At 38.1% G+C, this 6,285-nt stretch overlaps 1 long non-coding RNA gene across 1 annotated transcript; it reads left to right on the forward strand.

Moving 5' to 3' along the window:
• The first annotated feature begins 4,359 nt into the window (after positions 1-4,359).
• On the forward strand, positions 4,360-4,909 carry LOC123975516. The gene is made up of 2 exons (XR_006826073.1): positions 4,360-4,523; positions 4,614-4,909. It is a non-coding gene; the product is annotated as an uncharacterized LOC123975516 (long non-coding RNA).
• Positions 4,910-6,285: the final 1,376 nt, after the last annotated feature.

Genomic DNA, 6,285 nt, shown 5'->3' on the forward strand with positions numbered 1-6,285 from the left:
AAACACACTCATGGTCAGAGTCTTTGGGTGTTTTAGTGGTCCCCATGAGATTCTCACATGAGTCATTCAGTGAGATCTTTTAAGCTCAGAGGTTGATTTTTTTACACCAAATACAACTACAGATCTATTAGCAGCAATAGATGGTCTGACTGATCAATCAAGAGGTCTTTAGGTAATCAGCTAAACAGTAAATGGCCAGTGAATTAATATGTTTGATGGTAAATTTACTTTCTTTCTTTCTGTAAATGTTTCTTCTCTTTCTTAAATTAAAATCATACAAAGGACATGAGCCACATGATGATGTAACTTAAGTTCATACCGCTACAGTAAAAGACATTGAGTGTTAACAGCTTTACAATCTGTACATACAGCATGAAGACCCTCTAAATTTACACCCTCTGTTTGGAGCAGTCCTGTTCATTTGTGCCTGAGGAGCAACTTTCAGCAACTTTTTTGAAAGGAAACTCTCACCATGCTGTCCAATACTAGTCCATTCCCCCTAACCCCTCTCAGCCAACGGGGCCCGGTCATAGGTGCCACCCCATTATGTGGAATCGTCTGTTTTGGGTGAATTCTGTTTAGGAAAATATTAGAGATAGAAAATTAAACATCAGAAGAAGACTGACGATAAAAATGCAGAAATGTTCTTTAAAGAAAATAAATGTCAAATAGAAAATTGTCCTTCGAGAGCCTGAACTAAGATAAAGATTATATGTTGTATAAACCATACGCAACTCTCTTTTGAATGGTATTACTCAATGATGTGGCACCTCAGTCCTAACACCCTTTTTATATAAGAAAAAAACGTATTCAGAATCTCAGAAACATTTACATCTTATAAGGTTTGAGAGATTTCAGTTTCAAAAAGACATTTATAAGCTGCTCATCCCTGCCTCTGCACTGTGGGAAGATATTTTTTAGTTCACATACTTCATGACCTTCCTCTACACTGTTGTATTGCAGCCTCCCTTTACTTGCTGTACTTTCCTGTCTGTTAGGCAGCTCGGAACAGGTTCACATGCATTGCTGCCTTGCCCCAGGATATTTTCTCATTTTGCGGAGTTATGATTTTGTGCAAACCTGACTGACATTTCTGTGATATATGGATGTTTCACGTCCCTGTGAGCCGCCAGCTTGAAATCCATGACAATAAAATTAATTTGACAAACAGAGTTGCCCCAAAATCTTTATTTTGACAAACATGTAAGTTTGATGTGCCTTGGTTTGAAGACACTTTACTTAGGTTCCTGCTTTCCTTCTTTTCAATAATCAATTCTTCACTTTCAGAAAGCACAAATTATTAACATTATTTATTATTATATAAATTTCATAGATATATTAGTTAGATTTCACAGAACATTTTAAAAATAAATAATACATAAACATTTAAATGAAATATTAATGTTTTTACTCAATCCATACTTTCTTCAGCAAATTCAGAAGCCATGTCTCCTGGTTTATTAGAATATTAAAAAGGTTTTGTTTCTGGTAGACAAAAAACTAGTAGGTATTCTTACACACGTTGCATTACTTTTGCATACTGTGTGTTGATTTCCTGAAATCTCTCTAACTCAAACATTTCAAACTTGATGAAAAGATAACACCCTTTTCGAAGCATTCAACAAAAGCAGACTTGAATTCAGTTGAAGAAGCTGAGAGTCTACACCTCCTAGTCCAAAAAAATGTGACTTTTCAAATCAGAGCGTTATTCATTGTTAAATAACTTTCACAGTAACAAATTGGGAAAGATTTTGTCAGGTCAGCTGAGGACAGCTGTTTACATGTACGACATTGACATCATCAGCATAACCCCGGATTGTATGGACTTTTCTGTGTCTTTACATCATTCGCCGACAATATGAAAAGAAACATTACATTGATTTTTCCTGTGCACAAGAGATAACTGTTATACTGTATAAAAGCAGAAGGCCGATTGCTCATAATGTAGCACATAATGTGTCCTTTCCAGCCACATGTCCTTGAGCTAACAGTAGACAGTGACCATACTCCTCATCTAACCCTCTGCACAAAAATATTTCTGTTCATTTGTGTTGGAGGTGAATGAGACGGCGTCCTCTCCCTCAGCCTTATTTGCCCCTGTTAGATAACTTTCCTTCATAGTGAACCGATTGTAGCTGGCAGATAGAGCATAGACAAGAAGGCAAGGGAGAAAAATTTGGCCCACACACCACAGCCATTAATCAACTTGTTAGTGCATCCAGGCCAGCAATGTAGCATGCCGGCTGTCTGGTGGAAGATAAATGAACAGAGGGTTTCTTAACCTTGTTTTGCCCCGGGAATAAAGACAGAATATTTAAACCTTTCTGCAGCAACGCTACCTGCCCGCAGCGCAGGAGCGGGCAGATCAATGAGAAATGATTCTAGTTATTTCTCATTTGCTGCCACCCAGTTGACTGAAGTGATTGAGGTGAAAGGGTGGAAACTGGATTTGAACCGCATGCTGTACTAACTGAGCGAAATGAGCTCCGTTTCTCAAAACATTTGAATATCGTGGAAAAGTTCTTCCTTCATTTAGTTAAAAAAGTGAAACTTTCATATACTCAAAATTCATTACACATAAAGTAAAGTAAAGTAAAATATTTCAAGGCCTGTTTTTGTTTTATGGCTTACAGCTCAAGGAAATAAAAATCCAGTATCTGAAAATATTTGAATTTTATAGAATACAGAAATGTCAACATTCTAAAAAGTATGTTAATTTATGTACTCTAACTTGGTCGAGGCTCCTTTTGCACGAATTACTGCATCAGTATTGTGTGGCAATAATCAACCTGTAGCAGTGCTGAGGTGTTAGAGAAGGAGCTTTGACAGTGGCCTTCAGCGCATCTGTATTGTTGGGTCTGGTGTCAGGTCAGACGAGTGGGCTGACCAATCAAGCACAGTAATACCACGGTTAGCAAACCGGTAACTAGAGATTTAGGCACTGTGGACAGGTGCCAAGTCCTGCTGCAAAAGGAAATCAGCCTCTCCTTAAAGCTTGTCAGCAGATGGAAGCATGAAGTGCTCTAAAATCTTCTGGTGGACAGCTGCATTGATTCTGGACTTTATAAAACACAGTGGACCAACACCAGCAGATGACATGGCACCCCAAATCCTCAAAGACTGTGGAAACTTCAAAAAGCTTGGTTTCTATGCCTTTCCACCAAGGTGGTTGAACGTATAGAGTTTTACAGGTGGATTAAACGATTCTAAAGTAATACTTTTCTTTTTGTCAGTCTTGCAAATATTTCCTCACGGTCTGCTAGATGTCCGTCCGGTGTATGTGCAGAATAAAAATCTGGTGTTAGCACACTGCCCTGGCTATTTAAATGGAGAAACTAACAAAGTTGGCTGCACACTGCCATGTCAGACTCAGAGGCTCACACACCAGCAACGCAGTCAATCCACCTGAGTTTGCATTCTCAGGGTCATACCTGAGCATCGAACATTATGATGTGATTAAAACTGAGATATAACTATTCCAGCCATGATTTGTGTGTCAGGCAATGTTAAACGACTTGCCATTGGACAAAACAAAGAACAACAATAAAGCACCTTCAGCCAAATGGAACCTGTTCAGTATATCCATAATTTACATGTCATAAATATAAAGAAACCAATGAAAGATCTGACTTTAAGATTGGAAAGGACACTGCATGCCAGGATATAAATACAGCCAGATTAGAATCTTATTCAGATATATCAGCAGCCTGGCTCCCCAGTAACTCTGAAAAAGGTTGATTCATTAGCTGCATTATCACTGTAGAACCATTCTGTTTCGTCACATCGATCCGAAGTGTTGTTTTATGATTAAACATAAAGATAAGGTTTCAATAGATAGAGAGACACTGAGGGTTAGAGGAATTAAGTAAATCTTTATTGCTAGTGCTTTAAAATTGACGGAATGAGTTGTGCTGTCCCGGTTGTCCTGGTAGTCCTGGTCACTGGGCATAAAAATGCAATTCAACGCATTGGGGGAAGGCCTGTAGCTGCAGATTCTGACGGTAAAGGTATATGATATTTAACAGAAAAGACTGAGTAAGGTGGTGTTTGAGGTGGATGGAGGGCCAGAACCCCGACTTTGAACTATTTAAGTTACATGAGTTGCGTAAGTTATGCAAGTGACGTAAGTTAACTTACGTGTTAACTGACCTACGTAGTTATTTTAACCCATGATCTTTTACTCCTCATCAAGTAGTTTTGTGACATAAACCTAACAAATTGCAACATTTCATGACTTCAATAACGCGCTGTTTCAAAATTGCGATGTTTCGAAACACAAGCATTTTATTTAGAATATTTGTTGTTGCTAAGCATTGTTCAAGTTCAAGTTTATTTATATAGCAGATTTAAAAAACAACCCTAGTTGACCAAAGTGCTTTCCAAGTTCAGAATATACAACATATATACACGACTACAACAGTAGAAAAGGTAAAAAATGTCACTACTCAAGGCCAATGAATAGAGATGGGTTTTTAGGAAGGATTTGAAAGTGTCAGCAGTCCAGGCAATTCTTATTTCAAAAGGTAAAGTACTTCAAAGATGACTAAGATTAGTTGCTAACCTTAAACGTTAAGGTTTACCTTTTTATGTACATGTCTTTTTATGTCTATGAGGGGTACCCAGGGCGTTGCCAAGCGACACCAAAGGGCCTTGACCAAAGCGTCAATATGTGACGAGTCGGGAGTGAGAATGTGTTGTCCCTGGTAATACTGTGCCAGGCCTATACTTCTGCTAGCTTCACTGCCAGCTTCACTATGTTAATGAGTTTGCCAGTTAAGAACTTTCCGCTGTATGATCACAGAAATGAATGAGGTTACGTGATGATGGTGATATGTTGTCTATATACACTACTGTCTATGTGCATTCTGTCTGTTTTTATTATGTCTTTTTAAATAAATAACTAAAACCATGTTCAGTGCTACAGTACAAGTGCCCATGAAATGAGACATGTATAAGTGCTAGCAAGGGTTGTTGAGATGTAGTCTGAAAAGGTGAGGGTTTTAGCCTGCAGTTACTGTTTAATTTCATATGTAATATTATGGACAAAACAATGAAAAATATGTCACTGTCAAAATATTTTGCAATTGTGAGCACTGTATATCCACCTATGGCAGTGTTGGAAAGCAGGTACCACCTGCAGAGGCATCATAGAAATTCCAAATTAGAAGTGTCAAAAAACACATCTGTGAAACAACTGATTCAGCTGGCTGCAACTGTGAGTCTGGTGGCGGTAACGTGCTGTCAGACATGTACTTAGTTCTTCATCTCTTCCTGAAGAACATCTGTGCTCCTTGCCTTTGGAGTGGGCAAGCCCAACATCCAGACATCCAGTCATCATTCCATTTGTAAAAGAACTTCAGCAACTGCAAACTCGTGGTACGGAAATACGAAGCAGTTTAATGGACTTTATGGTTGTGACTTCTGTCATCAAAGAGAGGTGGGGGTCCTTATCCATATGTTAGCCCTGAGCCCTGTCTACGAACGGAAGCTGAGCATTTCTACAATGCAACCCAAGTCTACTCATGAAATTAGACTTTCAAATGGTCCAACCCATAGGAAAGCAAAATCCAATATGAGATCTCATAGTTGTTTCCTTCTTTTCTCCTAGACACAAGTGAGCTGCTTTTAATACCAAGGTGAGACCAAAGGCCTTTTCTCCCACTTCTCAAATTCATCTCAGGAGAAACAACCACATAAAATCTCATTTATGTCTGACTCTGATCAAAACAAGAGATCTCTAACTGATCTTAAATAAGTCTAATTTAAGTCTCCTGAACATTGGACCATGAGATCAGAGAAAGAGCTCAAAGAAAACTCAGCGATGACTCCTGGGAGCTCATGATTCTTCTCAAATATGACTCAGCTTTCTCATATTGGCCTCAGGAGCAAAAACTCATCTCTGTCTTACTCTGATCAAAGGATGAGATCTCTACAGTATCTTAAATAAGTATAATTTCAGTCCAGAATGTGGATCAGAAAAAAAAGCTCCAAGATATTTCTCAGTTTTGTCTTAGTGACCCCACTTAGGGGTTATTTTACAAAGTGCATACTTACATAAAATGTTGAGGTTGAGTATTTTCTTTTTATGGGGGGTTATACTTTTACTCCCCTTAACTTCAAATCCTTATTGTATTTATTGTTAATTATCTATTACAATTAAGTTATTGAGAAAATGAATTTTGACATTGAAAATAATGCACTTTGAAATTTTATGTTTTCCAATTTGTTAAGGTAGTCACAGCAAACATAACTGGAACACCCAATACTTTGACATGATGTTTAGAG

The sequence above is a fragment of the Micropterus dolomieu genome, linkage group LG08 (assembly GCF_021292245.1).
Source record: "Micropterus dolomieu isolate WLL.071019.BEF.003 ecotype Adirondacks linkage group LG08, ASM2129224v1, whole genome shotgun sequence".
NCBI lineage: Eukaryota > Metazoa > Chordata > Actinopteri > Centrarchiformes > Centrarchidae > Micropterus > Micropterus dolomieu.